This window comes from Pan paniscus, chromosome 3, assembly GCF_029289425.2.
Source record: "Pan paniscus chromosome 3, NHGRI_mPanPan1-v2.0_pri, whole genome shotgun sequence".
Lineage (NCBI taxonomy): Eukaryota > Metazoa > Chordata > Mammalia > Primates > Hominidae > Pan > Pan paniscus.
In genome coordinates, this window is record NC_073252.2 from 127,174,570 (window position 1) to 127,199,057 (window position 24,488).

At 35.6% G+C, this 24,488-nt stretch overlaps 1 long non-coding RNA gene across 1 annotated transcript in view; it reads right to left on the bottom strand.

Annotated features, from left to right (window-relative positions):
- Positions 1-30: 30 nt before the first annotated feature.
- The window catches only part of LOC117980062 (uncharacterized), a 35,270-nt gene continuing 10,812 nt past the window's right edge, over positions 31-24,488 (bottom strand). Inside the window, exons 2-3 of the long non-coding RNA XR_004671194.3 lie at positions 4,660-5,091; positions 31-704 (exon numbers count right to left, since the gene is read on the bottom strand). This is a non-coding gene — a long non-coding RNA (uncharacterized LOC117980062). The remainder of the gene's footprint in view (positions 705-4,659; positions 5,092-24,488) is intronic.

A 24,488-nucleotide genomic window follows, 5' to 3' on the forward strand; every position in this document is an offset into this window, starting at 1 on the left:
TAAACCAGAATTTTATGGATTGTAGCATTTACAGAGAGACAGACAATAAGTAAACAAATAAATAAAAATACATCAAGTGTTGTGAATAAGAACAATGGTTATATTAAAAATAACTGCAGGAAAATAAGCATAAAGATTCAGCTGTCTCTGAAGAGCTGAATTTAAGCTGAGACTTTAAAGTTGAGAAAGAATCCGTCATGCAAAGATTGATGTGAAGAACGAATTCCTTTCACTCTCCTTCATGGTTGATCCATCAGCATAGATTTAATTAATAGCCTGATGCCATTGTTTTGTTTTATTTATACAACATTTACTTGCTTGGCTGGGTCTCAACCCTCATTAAATTGTGTTCTTTTACATTACATTTACACTTAACATTTTTATTAACATAGTTACCGTTACAGCTTGACCCATAATGTCTCACAAATAGATGTTGCCGTTAAGTTGTGTAGGCAGGATGCTTTATCTTACTTTTGAGAATCTGTTAGTTTTCCATGGTGTTAAGGACAGTTTTCTTTTCGTAAGAGTTTCTGACAGTGAGAAGTATCAGCTTGTATTTGTAGTTTTGATATATAGGTTAAGATCCAACAGCTTATCAGTTTTATGTAGATCAATACAGTTAGGAAAAGCATGAAGCCATGGTTCCTGGTCAGTTTAAATCTTTTTGTCATTTCCAATGGCCTGCTGACAAGTTTCGGAGCTGTCTATCGAAAGAACAGAGACACAGAAAGAGATAAAGAGAGAGAGAGAGAAACTTTCCGTCCCTTCCTCATTACCTCTTCTGAGATTTTTGTGTTGCAGTCCCTATAAGTGACATGACCATCTTTCAGTTCCCTCTGATTCTAAATCTTGATCAGACAGGCTTCTCCCTCTCCTTCTCCTTGCACATTCAAGTAGTCACAGAATCTCTTCACTAAGTCTGATTTTGCTCTCATCTTTCTACCTGGATGTTTTCTATCTTGAGTCCCTATTGTTCTAGATCTGTGCTGCCCACTAAGACAGTCATTAGCCACATATGGCTATTTAAATTTAAATTCAGTGAAATTATACATTCAGGTCCTTGGTTGTACTAGCTACATTTCAAGTACTTAAAAGCAACATGTGGCTTGTGGTTACTGTATTGGACAGAACAGATACAGAACATTTCTGTTATTTCAGAAAGTTCTCCTGGGCAGTGCTGGCCCATATTGTTATAACAGCCTCTCTGCCCCCCAAATTGTGTGGGTTCTCAAGCAAGCCAACCCCACCTTATCCTACCTCTTTCTTTCTGCCAAAATTAATCTATTCAAAGGGCTAATCTAGATATTTTGCTCCATTGATTAAAAATCATCAATGAGTTTCTCCTTAACTTTCTAATTAAATCCAAACTCCTGGCCCTGTTATTCATCATGCTCTAAGATCTAATCTCATTTTCCACTCATACAATTAGCAAATATTTTTAAAAGTGGTGATACTCAGTTCTGGCAAAGGAAACAGTGAGGCTGTTTCTCTTGCATATTGATGGTAAATTGGCACATTTCTAGAAATAAATATGGCAAATGCAGCAAGACACTTAAAGTGAATATACCGTTTACTTTAATAATTTCATTTCTGACAATCTCATCTTTAAAAACTAGCTAAAGATATAATCAAAGTTATGTACCAAAGGGCATTCATCTCAGCTTACTATTTGGGAAAAATTGGAAATACTCTAAATGCTCAAACAAAAGGGAAATGCTTAAATCAATTAGGCTACATCTACACTAATGATTCTCAACATTGTAATCTTGATGCCACAAAAATACTTATAGCTTCATTTCTTGCCACTTCATTTGTTCTTCCATTGCTTCTAAACTCCAGGCACATCAAATACATAATACTGAACCTTCATTTTTTGTATAAGCTCTACTGTCTGCTTGAATTTTTTTTTTTAAATTTTGGACCACCTAATGTCTACTGATGCTTTAAAACCTGCTCAGATTTTATCTCCTTCATGAATTCTTAGACTTCCTCCACCAGAGTTGATAGTTCCTTTACACTCACATGGCACTTGTGTAGCATATATTATGTTTTATTTGCAATTTATAGCTCATATATTTATGTCTCCCACTCATGAAATATAAAATCTCAGAGGCTAGAATAGTTTCTTTTTTTTAATCATTGTGTCTATAGTATGAAGGACAGTATCTGGCCCATTTTAAATACTAAATAAAATATTCCTGAAGAAATAAATGTAGGAGAGAAATAAATGTAACCGTAATAATTAATGCCTGGAAGGTCCAGTGAATGCTGTCAGATCTTCTTTTTCTTTTTTTAAATAATAGAGTTGGGGAAAATCGATCTGAGAAAAGAGAAGATAACCATAGAAATGAACTGAAGGAATGTCAAAGGTTTAATTTTGTGTTATTGTTAATGTTAATCCTCTTCAGGCTGTGTAAACTTTGTTCAGTTAAGCAAATATTCCAGAAGACAAAGATTTTATATTTACTGGGAAATTCACAGTTGCAAGTGTCTGTGTGTTCCCAGTATCCTTAGGAACCTTAGCAAATAACTAACAGATTTGCATTTTCTTTCCACCTAAAGTGAAAGGTCTCTAGGTCCCTCACTGAACAATGACATTAAATAAATACTTAGAAAACAGGCACAGAGTTGGTAGAAGGGATTTGGGTTGATCTTTGATTTTGGAATAGATTACTCACAGATATTATAGCCCAGTAAAGAGAATAGAATTAAAATTACATTTATAATTATATTTGTATTCACTCCATATGCACTGTTAACATAGGCTTTAAAAATCATGACTTTTATATATCAGGCAGGTCAGGTAATTTTAAAACAAATATTCAGCTCAAAGTGAAGCAAACTCATGGAGTAGGGAAAAATGATCCTAATATGCCACAACTTTTAAAAAAATTACATTAAAAATGCATGCATAGTATTTCACCACCAAATCACCCAATTTTATAGCATATATTTAGGGAGCAGAAACATTAAATTCATCAAACTCACCTAATTTTGGATGCCCCATAAATAAATAATGAAAGAAAGTCAATAAATCCGAATCTCTTCCTTATATTTATTTATACAAACTTATATTTTTCAAGAATTTATATAATAATTTATATGGAGAAATGCTCTGTGGGGATTTCTGTCATCAATCCTTGTCAGAGCATTTTGACGTTAGCCAAATTTATGAATTTTGTTTTACATATAGTGAAGAAGGGGACAACAAGATGGCAATTTCTTGAAAGTGGCAAATCAAGATTCTGAAAAGTTGAGTGGAAAAAATTCTTGATTTTCACTTGTAAAGTGGAGATTTGAATATCAGTGTTATTCGATGCCAGGCATATTATCACTGACAAATGTGTAGAAAAGGGAGTGGATGTGGTCCATGGGCCCTGGGATGATGCAGATGTTTATTTGCCAATTTCTAATTTTTAATTGGTTCCTAATTATTTAGTTGTTTTAAGTATATGTTTTTGTAATTAAATGTAAGTATGTGGTTTTTGATTTATTTTATTTTTAAAAATAGGTTACCCCATCTTGAGGTCTCAGGGTCATTCAGTTTCTGTTCCCAAATAACTGGCAACTACTCACATGTACTGGCAGCAAAATGTGATGGATGAAGGAAAACTCTTGACTGGCTTCTTAAAAGCCTAGTGAAGAGGTAGTTCCAACCTTAAATACTGTGGGAGTAAGAATGTCACAGCAGGTCGCAACAGAGATCTTGTCCCAATTACACAAGAAGAAGAAGAGCAGGAGGCCTTTGAGATTCCCTCCAACTGTAGCATGCAGGCCCAGTGGGTCGGTCTGCTAGAGAATACATCCACATGGCTGGAAAAAAACTGCTTCAGAGTCTTCCCTGAGCAAATGCAGTAATTGTACTCACTAGAACATGTTGTCTCCCAGAGGCGTGGTGATTCTCTGAGGGAGACCACTGGGCTCTTTGGAGAATTCTTACAGCATTTCAAAATTTTTTAGTGGATTGTGTTGTATAGTCCTGGCCCACTTTAGAAAATAGTACAGTATATTTTTGCCTCTAAATACATTTGATTTTCATAACATTTTCTCAGCCTGGATCCTGGGACTAGGTGAAAATTTGCCTCAGCAAGAGTCCTCTATTTTCTTTTGTGCATTGCTTCTTTAGAAAGAGGCAAAATCATTTTGCTGACAAAGTAATTTCTAAAGCTTGTCTAAACTGCATTCACTGAAGCCAAACCAGTTTATTCTCTTTTCTAAAAATCCCCCCAAATTTTGTCTTAGTGTTAAATTATTTACTTCCTTTATAATCCTCATCCAGTCTGTATGGTTTATATTACCTGCGTTATTGCCTGATGATCTTTTTGTTTACTTCCATTAAGAAACAAACTTCTTCTCTTTTGGTTCCTTTATCTGGTCCTTTAAACTTACACTAAATGTCTTTGTTATTTATATATCTAAAATGCGTGATCTTCCAAGAAGTCTAGCTTCATTAGTTGAAGCAGATGAAGAGCCCTCATTCAATCAACTATGGCTCACCACCCTGATCAGTTTCTCAATATGACCCTACTTAGCTCCAGGAAACATTTTCACTCAGGCATGTTTCTTAGTTTCTTAGCCTTATTTATTTATTTATTTTTAATATGGGAAGAGAAAAACAGTAAGAAGTTTTCAGTTTTGAGTATAAGCTTAGTACCATACCTGTATTGGTGGAAGAGAGGGGCAGGGTAGTACCTTATTACAGGTTCCTATGCTGACAGGTCGAGCACATACTGGGAATTCAGGCAAATGATCCTTTAACTCAGTGTTAACTTGGGTGGGGGAAAAAGGGTCTATGTGAAAGTTCCAGAATGGCCCTTCCATTCTTTAGAATTTTCCCCAGTTCCCTACAGTATAATAGTCTTTCAAATGCAGGCCTGAGATTCTTCATATATTCAGGGTGGGTTAGAAACACGCTGCCTCTTATGAACTTTCTTTTTTTTCTTCTTTCCTTATGGGATGTTTAGTTCTGTTAGTTTAGTTTAGTTCTTTTCTAGTCTTCTAGGGTACTGGTTGTCCTTGGCTCTGCTGTTGCTCCTCTTTAGGTTCCTCTAAGGAGTTGGGGGAACCAGCTTGGACCACACGACAGAGTAACTGGAAGACAAACAAGACATTCACACTGCAATGTTGCCCGTTTCCCAGCAGATTCCCATATATGAATGAAGCAAGGGCTCTGTTTCTTTTTTGTCACTACTAATTGACAAGTTTTGCCAAACTCTGATTTTGGTGTACACTTTGCTTCAAAAAGGGAGATGGGAGGAAAAAGTAAACCATCTATTAACAACACCTTTTTTTGCTAAAGATATCCTTTCAGCTCTTGAATGTGGGATATGATCAGTTTCCTGTTAATGGGTAAAGAAGCCTGCTGAATTAATTGGGTTATCATGGATAAATGGAAGGAATATATGACACCATTTCTCTGCTCAAAACCCTCTGATTGCTTCCTGTCATAAAGATAATGAAATCCAGTCTTCACCGCAATCTATAAGACAAAATACAATCATATCCCTGACTTCTTCTCCAGTTCATTCCTAACCATGCTTTCTTGAACACTCTTCTCTGGCTTTATTAGCCCAATTGCTGTTCCTTGAATACATCAAATATGATATTGTCACAGAGTCGTTGTGCTTGCTCTTCCTTCTGCTTGGGACACTTTTCTTCCAAATGTTTACTTCACATCTCTAGTCAACTGTTACCTTCAGTGAGAGGCAGCCCGAACACTCATTTAAGACAGCATGCCCAAACGGCTTTTATTTTTCCCATTGTCCTTATCATTATAAACCACTGGAACAGAGATTTTATTCTATTCACACTGCCACATTTCCTAACAACTAAAGAAATGCCTGGTTCATAGGAATCAGTCAAAAAATATTAATTAACTTTATTTTTATTAATGGGTCACTTTATTGGCTACTACTATGACCCATAAATGGGCTGCAGTTGCAGTTGTTATTGCTTCAGAGATGCTACCTTTTGTGTTGCAAGTAATGATGAAATGATGAATTGAATACCTACGGCAGGTATCAAGAGTAGATTTTACACAGGCCTGGGCCTTATGGCCCAAGATGGTAGAGACTATTGAGGCAAAAATACAACATAGGCTTAATTCATTCAGAAAACACAATCGAAATGGCATATTCAGTCAGTTATGACCCATGATTCATTGAAGTGAGTTTGCATTAATATTTCATCTTTAATTACAAAGTTATCTGAAACATGGGCAAGGTGTTATGATGACATACTTCTTTACCTCCTTCAGCCAGGATTGAGTAATTCCTGGGGTAAGTAGTTTTTCATATGGTGTTATACAAATAAAAGAAGATTTGTTTTTGGTTTGGTGGCTCTCTGTCTTGATCCATTCTGACCAAGAAACAGATTTAAGAGTTAATTATATGGAAAATGTTTCAATTATTAAGAATAAAAATATTTAAAACTCCTGTATGTCATACTCAAATGGATCCACAACCAGAGAAATTTAGTGAAATTTATTTAAAAATTAACAGAAATGTCTGGAAATGTCTGGACATTAACAGAAATGTCTTTTTCTTTGATTCAAATTGGAGTATCACATGCCCTTTCTGGCACCATGGCCATGCTCTTGCAAGGGTAGTAGGTAGAAAGAAAAATCTGTCTCACTCCATGAAATTTCCCATGGATTTAACCACATCAGAATTTCTTTGGGATTCTGATACAAAGTAATTTAGTTAAATAGAAGTTATAAATCTGTAACTGACTTGAAAATAAATCTTGCAGTATTTCTTCTTTGACCATAAACTTCATCTCAATAACAACATTACACTGCCACATGTAGATTTCAATTAGATCCCAATTTTGACTAAGTATGGCTTTCTATGTATTTAGTTTTAAAAAAAATTCCTTTTTTTTTTTTTTTTTTTTGTGAGTTACAGTCCTTACTGCATCCCAGCAGGTCCGACATTGTTTTGGTCTTTTTCTTTCAGTTGCAACTGTAATTCATATTCTTAAGGTTAGGAACACAAAGCCTGCAACCAGCTCATTAGTGGATTTGGTCATTATGCTCAAATTATACATTAATTTTACCTGAATTACTTGGAGCCAAGTAACAACAACAACAAAAAGCCTGCCTCAATATCTGCTTCCTTAAAGGTTATTGAATTCAATCATATTGAGATAATACCTTTAAATTAACATTTATATTGAACTTTGCAGATATGCAGTTCTTAAATTTTTGAACTTGGTTACTCAAATCATAGAAATTGCATCCCAACTAGATCTTCTGGCCTCCAACCTTTCTCTTATCTCACTCATTCATTATCTTGTCACCAAAGTTGTTTCTCTAAGTCACAGATAGGGTTATGTGTCATCCGGCTAGGAAACTGGCTATGACTCCTCCCAGCCTACGGAATTAAGTTCAAATCCCATTGTGTAGTGTTCAAGACTATTTATAATCTCATCTCAGTCTGCCTTTCTAACCTCATCTCCTGCATACACACAGCTACTGCCACACATATCTTTCATACACTGAATTTAACAGATGAGCCATAATTTTCTAGTCATGCATGCCTTTTCATGTCTCTATACTTTCGCTTATGCTTTTTGCTCTGTCTGAAATGAACTTCCTCCCCTTTTCAATTTGGTTAAGTCCAACTCAACCAATATGTCACCTCCTCTGCAGTCTGCTCTGACCCTCCACCTCTTCCCTTACCTCAGAAAGAAGTTATCATCGTTCCCTCCAGTATTCAGCATGAATGAACAGAAGGCTGTTACTAAAAAGTAAAAATAAATTTCTTTACCATATATTACCAGTTAAGTCACTGGATGTATATTTTATGGTATTTTATTCATTTTAAACTGAAAAGCTTCATAAAATTACCTGTAAAATCTGTTCTCTGTGATCTGTATTCATAGAACACATAAAAAAACAGCATTGCTACTGTTGGCTGGGCCATTAGTCCTGTGAATCGATTAGTCTTACACAAATATCAAATGTCCACCAGTTCAAAAAGAGGCCATTTACACAGAATACTTTGGGGCCCATTTCTGGGTTGGATCTGTTTGCCCTGAGTTCCTTGGAAAAGGACCCTAGCTTCAGCCCTCATCTCACAGACCCATTCGCATCAGCTGATCCGCCAGTGTAGAGGAAACTAAAACGGTATGACACGTGCTCGATAGAAGAAGCAACAAGATATAGTGGGATGGTTTTAGAGGCTTGAGGAAAGCTTCCAGAAGGAAGGATCACTAACTTGAGAATTGGCATGGGAGTGGGTATTAGGAATTAGCCTAATGCTCAAATTATACATTAATTTTACGTGAATTACTTGGAGCCAAGTAACAACAACATTAGAAGAATTCTAATGTTGAAGCAAAAGAAATTCATTAAGGATGGAGCATGCTGGAGTTGGTGTGTCCATATGAGTAGATGTGTGTATAGGTGTAGTGGAGGCTTCCCTTAGGGGGAGAAGATGAGAAAAGCAGAGACCAGATATTCAAAAGTCAAATATATTTTTTAATCAAAGTATCTTCTAAACATTAATGCTTTCTTTATCTGGTTATTTTTAGAGTTCTATCTATTAACATTTAATTAATGAGTGCCAACTATGTGCAAGGCACCCTGTTAAGTCCTTGGGAAACAAAAAAATAATTTACTATCTTAGTATAGAAGAGAGAAAACCTGCATACAAATAACCATAATACAAGGTAGAAAATGATACATGCTACAAGAGAGACAAAAAAAAAAAAAAAAAAAACAATGCTACGGAAGTTCAGAGGAGGGAGAATTCACACATTTATATGTGGCTAACCTATTTTTACTAACACTATGATAATCTTAGCTATGTGGCTTATCTCAATCATGGTGATGCTAATTTTGCAACTACTTTGACTTTCTGTAGTGTACAGTCCTTAGACAAAAACACCCTATTTATGAGACAAACTTGATGTAATTACTGAGTGTTTGCAGGCTGATTACTAGAATGAAATTAAAACCTGAGTTTCAGTGGGTTTAAGCTGTAAATGAATGGAAGTAATAAAAATTGAAGCTCACTATTTCTCAAACTTGGGGACCATGCCAGTTAAGTGTGGGTCAGTGTAGAGTTTTAATTACTGGGAATGGGTGAAAAGAAAAATTCAGAAAAAATAAGTTGAAAGTATTATTAATGTTCAAACAGTAGGCTTTTAATCTGGGTAAATGCTCTTCCTGTGAAGGAAAAAGTTTAATTTGTGAAGAGACACCCTTTTTTTCACTGTAAGACACCTATGCTCCCTATCTGAGTGGACACCACCGAACTAGAGGGAGTCTATCCCATTAATAGACTCATGTATGTAGTTGGTGATGACGAGCCTCTATTTTCCCAAGCACCTGCAGGCTCAGCTCCACTACTTGGTGAGCCCAAAATCACCAGGCCTAGTAATAGGATATCCCAATGCATCAGATGAAGAGATTAGAATTAGTTCTGTTCTAAGTCCAGCCTTGTGTTCATTGAGCTGTGATCATTTTTTTGTAAACGCTGCTGAGCTTGCCTGTCAGGCTTCTAAGACTGGTGTTCATATCCTTCCGTCTTTAAGCAGATGGTGCTATCCTGTCAGCAGAAATAATTGTTACTTTCCATCCCCTTGAAATAACAGTGGTCAGAGCTAACGTCTTGTACTTAATTTGATCCCTCAAGCAAACATTTTTAAAAGGCAAATGTAGCAAATGCAACCTAGTGGAAAAGCTCAAGACTCAGAGTTGGATTTTGGATTCATTTGCTTAGTAATTATGTCACTGGGATAGATTGGTATATGTCTTTGAGTTTTCATTTAGTCATTTGCAAAATGGATTGCTATGGGATTAAATGTGAAATATAAACATAAGGCTTTAAATGCTATATAGGATAAGGTATTATTTATTGAAGATCAAAAGCTCTTTTATAATTAGAAGTGCTTTTCTATTTTCCCAAATCTTACACATAGGGACATTTATTATAGCCATTCAATCTAGAGATCAAAGGGAAGGTGCCATTCTTCCAAACGTGTAGTTGAAGACACTTCCAGAGAGTAAAGATGAGTGTGATTTTATTTACCTTTCAAGGGTGTGTATAGCCACACAAGCTAATTAAAAGATATGGTCACACTGGTAAATTCAGTAAGCTAAAAATGTACCTTATATTTCTTTTGTAAATGGTATATTATTCCATCAACTCCATTTTCATACATTCACATAGAACAGGAGTATTTAAGTGAAAGAATATTTCAGAAAAAAGAAGGACAGGATAGTAATTACAACCCAACTTGTCTTGTGCTGACAGCAGCCAACTCATTTATTAAGTCAATGTAGTCAAGTAACACGGCAACATCACACTTGATTGAAATCTTGGCCAAGTCTGACAGATGTTCTCTACTCATTGTCAATCTCAAGTATGTTTTAATGAGTTTCAAGTGGCTGGAGCTCCCCTCTGCAGGTGCCACTGTTGCAGAGATTGTGAACAGATTCTTCAGGGCAATGGGTTTTGTATTTAATAAGTGGTGCACGGTAGGTAACTGGTAGAAATCATTGCTGAAAATGCAATCGCATCTCTGGAAACAGACACTCCCATTCTATAGCTGATGAGCCTCTTTCAAATCAGTTAAATTCATAATAGTGTCCCAAAGCTGGTCTGTGTGTATAACATCTCCAATCTTAAAAGTTGATAGAAGTATTTCAAAACCTCAATCTTTTTGGAGATTTTAGAAGATTCCTGCTTTAGAAGACTCACTGGAAACATTTTAAAAATTGCTTTTTTTGTTGTTGTTGTTCTTCAGTGAAATTGCAATGTCTGATGACAAAGGGGGTGGCGAGAGTAGCTTACAAAGTAATTCCCATTTTTTTGTATGTATTATAAATAGGTTTTAGATTTTTTTAAAGTAGTTTTCAGGAAGATAGTTTGATATTTCTACTGGCTTATAGACCTGCTTTTTCACTTTAAAAATTATTACTTGTGTAGAGAAAAACCACCAGGCTAATATTTCCTTTGGTCAATCTCTATCTCAAACAAAATGGTTTATATATTTTGTATACTATGCCATAAAAATGAATATTGCTTAGCTGCTGTGGTGTATTAGTTTTCTCCACACTAGAATAAATCTACTTCTTATTACTAGCCTATCTCTTCAGTATAACAGTTCATTTCTGTTTTCTTTCTTCATATGTCATATATAAACCTTTTAATGATCTAAAATGTCTTTTCATAATGGTCTGAAGTGAACAACAATTTCTAAGAAACTTCTTTCATCTTATGACGTAGAAATTGTTTAAGAGCAGAGAAATTTCTGAGACAGGAAATAAAACTCAGTATAAATCACAGGAGATGTGTTGAAGTCCTGATTTCATTTATCCAACATTTTGTCTAAGTAAATGAAACTTACAAATATTAAAAGAGTGCTTTGTCAGATTTCTGATATTTACAACTTTTCATGCTTCATGCTTGATTTAAAACCCAAAGCCTGTCAGAAAGCCTGATGGCAAGTAAGGACATCTCTGATGCATTAATACTTAGCTCCTAAGAGGTGGAAAAGGATTTATTTGCTTCTGAGAAGACGTGGGGTAGGGTAGACCACCACTGCCCCTAATGCGTAGTGGGGGAGTGATGATGGTTTCTGTGTTAAGAGGACTTCTTTAAAAATTATTTATTTATTATCTGTTAGGTTTCCATAGCTCCATGCCCTTTGAGTCTTCAGAGCCTGGCTGCTGCATGCAGCAATTAGTTTGTGCCAGAGAGAAAATGAGTGGTGAGAGAAATATCTGGGCTGAAATGCAGTGTGTGACAAACACAGTGGAATCTGAAAGAGTTGCTTGTTAGTTAGAAATTAGTCATGGGCTAGCCCAAGGGTGGGTGCATAGTAATTTTAGATTATTCATTCTTGTCTTTTTTGGGTAGCCCTGCCCTTCTCTTAGACATGGTATATTCTCTGGGGAGTTGATAATGGCACTGCCAAAAGTATACAACATTGAAATGAAACACCAACTGAGAAACAAATTTGCAGCTTGGAAAAGCAATAAATAAGGTGGATACTGAGAATGGGAGGCAATTTTTCTTCTCTCCCAAAGAGAAGGGCAGTAAGGGGTGAGGTTGCTCACTGTAGGCTGATTACAGAGTGCAAAGATGGTGGGTTGATTGAAGGTGTGTAAATAGACCACAGAATCTGTTAATCCAGGAGAGCATATTTGTCTGTGTTCATTCGAATGTAAAGCTGAAAGGTGGTTTAGATCAACTGCAATATTTAAAGTTATTGTTTACCAAAGCAACATTCCAATGTCCTTGGCATTCTTGTAAATTGTGGGCAGAGCACATGGGCTAAAATATTCAACCTCTGAAAAAGTGCGGCTTTGAAGCTGTAAAAAGCCACTAACTGCCTTAGTTGATTACATAGCAGGCTCTTTCGACCGCCAGTTTCTCGGCAGGCATCCCTGCCTCACATTTTCCTATTTATTTCTGCTGAAACTCTACCATGGATTTTAACCTGAAAGAAAAAATAAACATGCAGGCATTTGTTTAAGAAGAATCGGGAACCTCTCTGATATGCTATGTGAGCTGAGAAACACCGGCGTGGTGGGTTATTGTATGCCACCAGCTGTAGCCACTTTAGCTGGAGAGCACTTTGTATTCTTCTTCTTTAAGGCAGTAATTGGTAAGTATATTTCTGCCTGTAATCAATAGCTTTTACATTCAACGTAATATTTCTAAACAAAAAGAAATATTACATTCAATGTAAAAGCTATTGATTGCAGAGAGCAAATGTCTTTTCCACATGCCACTCCACATGGCTGAATAATCCTGAAATTCTATAGAGCTACCAATGTGACAGATGCCTCTGTCATTAACTGGTTCTTCAGTCTTTGAGACCCAAGAAAGAAAATTTCTTTAACCAAATCTCCAGTGAAACCATGTCTTGTATATAAAAAGAATGCCATGTGATATGAATCAGAAAATATTATTTGACCCTTTTTTCTAGTAGTGAGTCTTTAGACTGTGTATACATTGAAATATATATGTATATATGTATCAGTATGGATATATATGTATATATATCTATCAGTATAGATATACATATGTGTATATATATCAGTATCTACATATATGTATATATTGACTCACATTCTCTTATATGTATATGGATATATGATACATATATCAGTGTATATATCAGATATATATAAGTATATATACATGTATATATGTGTATATATACATATACATCATATGTATATCTATACATACATATGACGTTATATCATATATGTCAGTATATATGTACACATATGCATATATACATATTAGTATATACATATATTTATGTACATATAAATATACTGATATATATCAGTATATATGCATATATACACGTATATGTATACCAGTATAAATCTGTATGTATGCACACATATACATATAAGAGAATGTGGATCAGTATATACATGTGGATCGGTATATATAGTATATATACATATATAGGTATATCAGTATATATCAGTATATATGTATACACATATATACATACAAGACAATTGTATCAGTACATAAGTGTGGATCAGTATATATATATATATATACAGTGTATATACAGTATATGTATATACACACTGTATATATACTGATCCACATTTTTTTCCTTGATCCTTCCCATGACTGGTGTGTATACACACACACAATCTACATGTAGTTGACTTTTGAACAGCATGAGAGTGAACTGAATGGGTTCACTTACATACATGGATCTTCTTCCACTTCTGCTACTACTGACACAGCAAGACCAAACCCTCCTCTTCCTCCTCCTCCTCCTCCTCATCTTACTCATTGTACAGATGATGAAGATGAAGACTTTTCTAATGGTCCACTTTCACTTAAAGTATAATAAATATATTTTCTCATTTTTATGATTTTCTTAATTACGTGTTTTTCCCTCTGGCTTACTTTATTATAAGAAGGCAGTAATAGAATACATACAACATACAACATTTATTTAATGAACAGTTTATGTTACCAGTAAGGCTTTTGGTCAACAGAAGACTATTAGTAAGTAGTTAAATTTTGAGGGAGTGAAAAGTTATCTATGGATTTTTGACTGTGCAGGGGATTGGCACCCCTAACCTGTCATGTTGTTCAAGGGTCAACTGTGTGTGTGGGTGTATAATATATAATATATAATATATAATATATACATATATATACACCCCCCACACACATATATACACATGCACTATATATATATATTAGTCATAGGGAAAATCATATATATGACATAAAGATATATATAATATACCCACATATACACATACATATTGATCCTCACTGAACCAATCTCTTCCCTGATCTTCCATGACTGATATATGTTGAACTTCCCCATTATATCTATATCTCTGCATACCATCTAACCTTGTTATATATATGTATATATGCACACATGCATACATACATTATATATGTATGCATGTGTAATCCTTCATCACCTGGTCTTTTACATAACTAATTGTAAACCCTTCCAAAGTAGCTGACTCTGGTCAGCAAAGCGGCCTCTGACTGAGTTCGTTTTTCTTTGTGAAAGCAAACCTGCTTTTGTTGTAGCATTTATTTTTTAGGTTAGGATCACTGGCCAAAGCATACAGTTGTGCAGGTTGTGTCCTGCACAGGGGCATCTCCCTGAGTTGATAGGCAATACGCAGTCCACTCTCAGTTTTCTGAGCTCAGGGCTGCCTCCACCTTGATAAAAGAACACTCCCTTTAACCTATGTGAAAATGCTATCTACTATCGAAGTCATGGTGGATGTATGTTTTCATAACAGCGGTAGCCTTTTTTTTTTTGTACAACATTGTTTTATGAACTAGCAGTAACTTTGCTGGCACGATGACCTATGAATTTAGCTAATGAATTAGGTACTAACATTGTTATAATTAATAAAACATGTGATCTCTGCATAATCAACAACAAAACATTATTTTCAAGCCAAGAAAAATACTGCAAAGAGATGAAACTTTGTAAAATGTAGCTAAGCCAGTAAGAGGTGGAATTCAGACATCACCAAGAGAAATTTGAGTAATCAAGATTCTTTGAATTTGAAATTTATGATGTAATGTAGCCACTCCTACATCATAGACTCCATCATGCATAAATAACAAAAGAAATCATTATAGAAATTTTCTTCAGATTTGCTACTTTGGAAGGACATTCTGAAACTCAAATATATGGGTGGGAGTCTGGGTAGATTAGAATGGAGATTTTATCCCCTAAAAATAAACAGTTCAAAGCTAGGTTAACAGTGCATTCTTACTTTTCATTATTTTTATTTTTTATTATTATACTTTAAATTCTAGGGTACATGTGCACAACATGCAGGTTTGTTGCAAATGTATACATGTGCCATGTTGGTGTGCTGCACCCATTAACTCGTCATTTACATTAGGTATATCTCCTAGTGCTATCCCTCCCCTCTCCCCCCACCCCACAACAGGCTCAGTGTATGATGTCCCCCTTCCTGTGTCCAAGTGTTCTCATTGTTCAATTCCCACCTATGAGTGAGAACATGCAGTGTTTGGTTTTTTGTCCTTGTGATAGTTTGCTGAGAATGATGGTTTCCAGCTTCATCCATGTCCCTAAAAAGGACATGAACTCATCACTTTTTATGGCTGCAGAGTATTCCATAATGTATATGTGCCACATTTTCTTAATCCAGTCTATCATTATTGGACATTTGGGTTGGTTCCAGGTCTTTGCTATTATGAATAGTGCCGCAATAAACATACATGTGCATGTGTCTTTATAGCAGCATGATTTATAATCCTTTGGGTATATACCCAGTAATGGGATGGCTGGGTCAAATGGTATTTCTAGTTCTAGATCCCTGAGGAATTGCCACACTGTGTTCCACAATGGTTGAACCAGTTTACAGTCCCACCAACAGTGTAAAAGTGTTCCTATTTCTCCACATCCTCTCCAGCACCTGTTGTTTCCTTACTTTTTAATGATTGCCATTCTAACTGGTGTGAGACGGTATCTCATTGTGGTTTTGATTTGCATTTCTCTGATGGCCAGCAGCCAACAGACGCATTCTTTTTTTTTTTATACTTTAAGTTCTGGGGTACATGTGCAGAACATGCGGTTTTGTTACATAGGTATACATGTGCCATGGTGGTTTGTTGCAGCCATTGACCTGTCACCTACATTAGGTATTTCTCCTAATGCTATCCCTCCTCTAGCCCCCCCATCCCCCAATGGGCCCTGGTGTGTGATGTGCCCTTCCCTGTGTCCATGTGTTCTCATTTTCAACTCCCACTTATGAGTGAGAGCATGCAGTGTTTGGTTTTCTGTTCTTGTGTTAGTTTGCTGAGAATGATGGTTTCCAGCTTCATCCATGTCCCTAAAAAGGACATGAACTCATCCTTTTTATGGCTGCGTAGTATTCCATGGTGTATGTGTGCCACATTTTCTTTATTCAGTCTATCATTGATGGCCATTTGGGTTGGTTCTAAGTCTATACTATTGTGAATAGTGCCACAAATAAACATACCTATGCATGTGTCTTTATAGTAGAATGATTTATAATCCTTTGGGTATATACCCAGTAATGGGATTGCTGGATCAAATGGTATTTCTAGTTCTAGATCCTTGAGGAATCACCACACTGTCTTCCACAATGGTTGAACTAATTTACACTCCCACCAACAGTGTAAAAGCGTTCCTATTTCTCCACATCCTCTCCAGCATCTGTTGTTCCCTGACTTTTTAATGATCACCATTCTAACTGGCATGAGATGGTATCTCATTATAGTTTTGATTTGCATTTCTCTAATGACCAGTGATGAGGAGCATTTTTAAATATGTTTGTTGGTTGCATAAATGTCTTCTTTTGAGAAGTGTCGGTTCATATTCTTTGCCCACTTTTTGATGGGTTGTTTTTTTCTTGTAAATTTGTTTAAGACTTAAACATAAGACCTAAAACCATAAAAATCCTAGAAGAAAACCTAGGCAATACCATTCAGGACATAAGCATGGGCAAAGACTTCATGTCCAAAACACCAAAAGCTATGGCAACAAAAGCCAAAATTGACAAATGGGATATAATTAAACTAAAGAGTCTCTGTACAGCAAAAGAAACTACCATCAGATTGAACAGGCAACCTATAGAATGGGAGAAAACTTTTGCAATCTATCCATCCGACAAAGGGCTAATATCCAGAATCTGCAGTGTATTCTTTTAAATGTTTTTTTTTTTTTTTTTTTTTTTTTGACACAGAGTCTGGCTCTGTCACCCAGGCTGGAATGCAGTGATCTTGGCTCACTGCAACGTCTGCCTCTCAGGTTCAACCGATTCTTCTGCCTCAGCCTCCCAAGTAGCTGGGATTACAGGCACCTGCCACTACGCCTGGCTGATTTTTGTATTTTTAGTAGAGATGGGGGTTTTGCCATGTTGGCCAGGCTGATCACCAACTCCTGACATCAGGTGATCCGCCTGCCTCAGCCTCCCAAAGTGCTGGGATTACAGGCATGGACCACCACGCCTGGCTTCTTTTAAATGGTTCTATATTAGTGATATTGGCATAGTCTGGTTCTATTCTAACAATGTTTAGACCAATGATATTTTGGTTTTGAATCTTAATATACAAAATAACGTGAGAAACTTAAAGAGATAACTTCAGTTTTAGGTTGTGCTAAATGTAGGTTCTCATAAACTCCTAATAGTTTATAGGTGATGAAATAACCATCTTGAACATTTCTCCATAAACAGAATTTTTATTTCAAGACCCACAGTCTCAGATGCAGGTTCAATGGAATCACTAGGGACCAGACAAGAAGAGACATCAAGTAATCTCCCACCACTGAAATCAGCTCCCTCTAGAAAGGGGCTACAGAAGAGACAAGACAGCTCTCTGAATTTACTTGCACATGAATAGAATTCAGGCTCCAAAAGAGGCCACCTGCTACCCTTTATAGGTGCTAAGAAATACCAAAATTAAAAGTACAGGAAATACGATACTCTAAACAGGGAAGGTAAAAGAATGGTAATGAACTTTCAGAATAGACAAGTAGACTGCACTGGTTGCTATTAAAAATACACATCCACAGGCAGAGAAACAGTTGCCCAAATTGTACAGGGATGCTACAGCACTCTTTTAACTTATAATGAGGCATTGTAAAAAATATTTTCTTATTGTGCATGTATCTATGGATTTGTGAGTTCACTCATCAGAGCAGGCACTACTTTTAGGGAGTGCGTGTGTGTGTGTGTGTGTGTGTGTGTGTGTGCATGCACATGCCTGTGTATTGGGGGAAATTAATTTCTTTCAGAGTGTTTCAGTCCCTAGGGGAAGCCACATAAAGAAAGTTGTTTGATGTATGAAAGAGTGTTTTATACAGTATTAAATCCAGGAGTTTACTATTTGGGGGACAGACTCACATTTTATGGCAAGACCACTATTCACTTTACTGTATTCTGTCCTTTTTCTGGCAGAAACATCCTGTAGAAAATTCCAAATAGTTATACCCTCAAGTCATAGTACCAGTAAATATCTTTTTTAAAAAAATTTTTTATTTTTATTTTTTGTTATACTTTAAGTTTTAGGGTACATGTGCACAACGTGCAGGTTTGTTACATATGTACACATGTGCCACAGCAGAGAGGCATATTTCCCAAAACATGCTCTGGGCTATAAGATTCTACTGTAAATCTTAACTTTTCTAGTGCTCAGGGATGGTACAGAGGGAGTTTGTTGATGTTGAATGGGAGCACTAAGTGGAATACTTCTGTTAAACTTAGTTTTTTTCAAATGTGACACTTTAAAAAGCCTTGGTTTGTATAGGATAAGACAGAGATATTCATGGATCCGAGTACCAATACACACACACACACACAAATACACAATAAATTATAAATTACTTGATCCCAATGTAATAATTCTAAAAATATTTGTACCGGCAGAATAGAAGGAAAATCAATAAGCAAATTAATTAATGAATTAGTTGAATTTATGACAATTTAGAATTCATTTTGCAGACATAAGCTGGCATAAATACATCAGTTACAGAAAAATTTATAACTACCAACCTCATCGCAAATAATACCACACATACAAATACATGTACACATATATATGGTGTTTTTTACATTTCTGGAATTATCCGTTTTTTAACATAGTTGGATTCAAAATGTATTGTTATGATTCGAATACGCAAAAAGCAAAACTTTTGCAAACCCTTTAGGAACTTAATTTAAATCACGTGACCAGTATTAGGTAAAAGTAAATAGCATGCTTCAAAACAAATGGCACTTTTGATTTGGATAAATATATTTCTTCTAATATTTAAACCTGAAAGCTTTCTTAGTTGCAATATACTATTTATGGTAATCTGAGGTGTTGTTACTGAAGATGAAAAATACTTAACCCATTAGGTGTGCCTCAAATGAAAACTCCACTCTTTCTTTTCTGCTCTGCATAAAATCAGAGTTCTATATAACCAGGCTAAATAAGTTCACATGCTATGGACCGATGCATGGTGTTTCTTATACAATGACCCTCGTCTAAAGAGAGGGATCTGCTTTGCATCTGAATATATGTAGTCAACTTAAATATGCTGATGTTAGAAATGAGAATTAGTGGTTTTTATAACTACAGTTGAGAGAACATTTCATCTAAAATGCTGAAAACTCTGGTTTAATATATGAAAATAAAGCAGCCAAGACATTTTTCATATGTTCTAGATTTCATCCTGCAGCCTTTCATAAAAAGGTGAGATGACAGATATCAGATGGATTTACCTTTTTAGTTAGCTGCAAAACTACAAATCAATTTCATATAAACAGATCTCTCAGCCAAATATAGCTTGACAGTAATTCTATAAGATTCATCAAGTCAAGGAAAGAGATTATGTCTGATGACATGAACTAATGTAAAAGTAAGATATATCACAATTTCAATATACTAGGTGAGAGAATCCATTCAGTATCACTTTTTAAATGAAAATGCTTTCCTCTGTACTGATGATTTCAGTATTCATTTACTTTTTAGAATGATAAGTAATTATTATACCTTTCACATTGTTACCCAGAATAATGTGAAAAAAATTACTAAAACAGTTTTCACATTGCAAGTGATATAGAGTATGTAAAATTATTTAGAAATATCCAGGTCAGTGTAAGGCTTTGAAAATATTGTTATTTCACTTATTAGACTAACAGTGTATATTGGAACTGCAGTTAAGTAATTACATTTAAGTAATTACTTTACTCATAAGAGAAGAAACAAGATGTGATGTGCATAAAGCACTTAATCACTTGTAGTTTAAAGCCTATTTTATTTCTCTGTAATATTTGGAGGCAGACCTAAACCAACTCCAGAACAGTGATGGAAGAGATTCTGTACATTAACGAAAGGCTCTCAGTCTGCACTTAATTCTGATATAATGACATCTGGCCAACATCCTAAGATGAAATTTTCAATAAATGCTGGCAACTTAACACAATTCATTATGGTTTCTCCTGGTAAATGATGTGGGTAAAAATTGCTTTGGCTCTAAAAAAGCTTTCACTTCATTATGAGACCGGATCAATCAGCAGAAGATACTCATTGGGCTACTTATTTTGCAGCTGTGATGCATTTCGTTATCAGGGCCCGTTGAAGACACTAAGAAATTGTTTTTATTAGGCAACCATTATTGCTAAACTTCTCTAAGCTAAATGCATTTTTAAGTGTATTTCTTTTTTAAAGAGATGGAACAATCAGTCTGAACTGAAACTGGCATGAGATTACCTGTTCATCCTTATAAAAGCAATGCCATTTAGATGGCATTTTATTTGTACTTTTGCACAAAAAGAAATGACAATATATATTTCTCCATTAAACTAAGAAAGCGATCAAGTTACTCAATAATCACTATGTATTTGAGACAAGTGGAGAAGTTGAATTCACATCCAGTGCCTCCCTTCTTCTCTCCTTAACCTCCCTCCTTGTAAGGAAAATTTAAATGATGCTCTAAGTTGAGTAGTGGTATAGAACCAAAGCTCACAACCATATCTACCGGCACCATCATTTCACGTCTCCATTGATTTTTGTTTGAATTTTTGAGGCCTGAAAAGAAAAGAAATAAAACTTTTCTGACATTAAAATGAGTTTTAATAACTATCTCACTAAAAATCTGATGTATAAGCATTATTTTGCATTTTACACTTGTGGTTTCTAAATATTCTACAATATATTGCAGCAGATTCCTCTGGACAAGCTGTATTTAAATTTTCACTACGTTCCTCTCTCATGGGTCCTCTAGAAAAAAAATTGCAGCATCTTCTGTTACCCACAGTGTCAATTAATCCCTTCAGTCAAATTCCCTTTATCATCAAAGAAAAATTCAGAAGGTTGCCTACCATTTCATAGGTAGTTTATTCTGAATATGCCTAAAGAAAAACACATAAATTGGCACATACGAGTATGTACAATGGTTCTCACATGTTAAAGAAGTGTGAATTATTGCAGATGAAGAAGATATTTAAGAACAAATAAGCATGCTGTAGTGATTTGGAATGACAACTGAAAAATTCCAAAATAGAACTTGTGAACCACCTCAAATATCCAAGGTGGGATTTTGTTCTGGCGTGTCTCCACCAGCAAAACAAGGGAAGTGATTTACCATCAGTTGTCAAGTTGCTTAGTCTTTCACAACTGCTAAAGCGCCAAAGCCTTTTTGGATGGTCTTATCATACTTCTACCTTCTTAAAACTGCTTGGGTAGAGTAGTAAATAACTGGCTAGAAAATATAGCTGAGAAACTTTTGGGAAGTGGATAATTCTTAACTCTCCCACACTACCCTATTAGTGCTATATAGGAGTCTTATCAGAAAATGTGTTTTGATGAATGTATAGGCTTCTCCATGGACCCTAAATGGAATAAGGTTTTGTTTCCATGTTTGGCATAGATAAATACCAATTTCATTGTCATCTCTGTTAGTTCATATAGAAAATTAAATTACATAGTGAATAGAACACTTCTGAAGTTTTGCTAAATGGCTAAAGAGGAGAAAAAAGTAGATCAGGAAGGTTATATATATTTACTAGTTTAGGTAACGTCAGTTTTTATAACAAGTCAACATTAGAATACAATAGTATTCACAGATCCAGGCCAATAGATCTACTATCTTCAGCTTAAAGATTCTAAGGTTGTCCTGGGGATTAACACCCAGGTAGAGGTAGAAGAATATGGATGGTTTTAAAGGTCCAGTCCTGGGATTAGTGAACTTTACATTCACTCATATTTTGTTGATTAGGATTCAGCAACATGACCACAGCTATTTATAAGTAAGGCTGGAAGCTGTAGTGTAGATGTGTGTTCAGAAAGAAGAGGTGAACAGCCATCTAGTCTCAGCAACAAAATTGTACTGTATTCATTCTTATGGAAACGAATGGGAAAACAAAATAGAACTTTTTTCATTTGGATGCTACAGAAATTGTCATGAAACTAGGTCATGAGATGGAATTTCTAAAGATAAAACTTCTGGGATTGGGACAAGAAGGTGGGATTTGGTTTGAATTAAAAACTGATTAAATAAAATCTGAATTTAGTGATTGACCACCAGGTCTCTCCTCTTCTCCTCATTCCCCTTTTACCCTCCATTCTGCTTCCCTTTGGAAAATTAGAAATCATATCACAAGCTGTAAATACTTGCTAGTCTGATTCAGTCAATGCTTGGGTATTTTCAGCAATAGTATTACAACATTTAAAACATTTTAATTTATACTTACATATTAATATAAGGGTCCCTACTTAAATTCAAATATTATACATAATCTCAGTGCAAACCACATAATCAGTGCATAATCTTGTGCAAACCACACAAAATTGGACCTGCTTTGGTTGAAATAGCCATAGGGACCCAGAGTTTCTCCCATTCTGCCTGCCCTAATCCCAGCTTTGACCCCATGTCAGACCTTAAAGAGACAGAGTGAGAACAACTGTTCTACTCTAATACCACCAAGAGTCATGTTAATAGCGAATTTTTAGGTGCTTACTCCAGATTTCAGCTGTACCTATGTCTCCTAGTTCTCTAGTGTGTTTGGGTCATTCTGTTGAATGGTGTTTAAATAAAAATGATTCAATTCCTTATTCACCTCAACATCATCTATGGTTTCCTAATGAATATTTCTAAATACTCTCAGACAGAATCTATTTCTTCTGAATTGCTTGTTATTCCCATTTGTTGAAGCTGACAAATTCTCCATTGGTCTTTTTCATTTATGCTCTTTTCCATTTATCTATTCTCAGTTGATCCAAATGGGCAATCGGGCTCCTATGCCCTAATTTTCATTTTGAAATTCACAGAAGACAATTGTGTGACTAGACTGTTACTGAAGGTGAGGTCACTCTGGAAGGAGATTGCATATTTCATCAGAGCACGATAGACAGACAATTTATTCTGATAGCTATCCCCATCCTTAAATGTGGCCAAACCACCTGCACGTTTCTCACTGGCTGATTTTTGTTTACACGTCACAGCCTCCTGCCATTTTGCTGGCCTTCTCCTCTACGGCTCCTAGCCCCTCTGCTTTTCCAGATTCCCAGGACTATTCTTACTCTCTCTTTATAGGGCAGCTAGTGGAAACTCAAAAAACTTTTTTCTTTTTACAGAGTTTTATTTTGTCTCATTCACTGTCTGATCTGGTCATGGCAAAGAAACTGTTCATATATATATACATATATATATATATAATATCCTTTCAAGGCTATTATTTGTGAAACAACAAATTTTCTTACCTAAAAAAAATTTGCCACCACTTTTAAAGTAACACTGTTAAGATTAAAGAAAGAAACCCTGAAATGAATGCACAGTGGGACCTGTATGCTGAGACAGAGAAATTATGTGGAGAAATCAAGACAATAATGTCCACATCTGTATCTCAATAGAGACAATAATTATATATGGGTTTTATCCTCCAGACCTTAATACTTCCTTCCTTTACTTTCCATTGTGTATACTGTCTCTTAGATTTCTAACTTTCTTTGCATTACTGTGCCTTTTGACTCCATAGTGCATTGTGGTGATAGAGGGTTGTATGGCATATCAAATAAGCTAAGCAAAAAACTTGACCAGTCTGTTTAAAAAGAAAACCACTTTCTGATATCTAACACTTATGATTTTTATGATCTCACCACATTCACATTTCTTATCTGTTATCACTCTCTGGGATTTCCATCTAATTTCCATAATGCATGTTCATAGTTCATGTTTATTACAACAGAGAGCTAAGTTAACTTATAGCTTTTCTGCATTTATATTTTTCTCCCATTTTTAAATTTTAAGAGACACCAAGGCAAATATGACAGTTACCTAATAAAGCTGAAATTCTGTCTACAATTGGAGTACCCTGGGATGTTGATTGCCTTTGGCTCTATGAACGCACACTGTATGCTTGTGTTGCATTGATCAGAATGAGTCTGCGGGCAGTGAGCCATGGGCATGCTCTGGGCCATGAAACTTAAGGGGAGTGAGGGATGGTGTAATCATTGTGAGAGCAACTT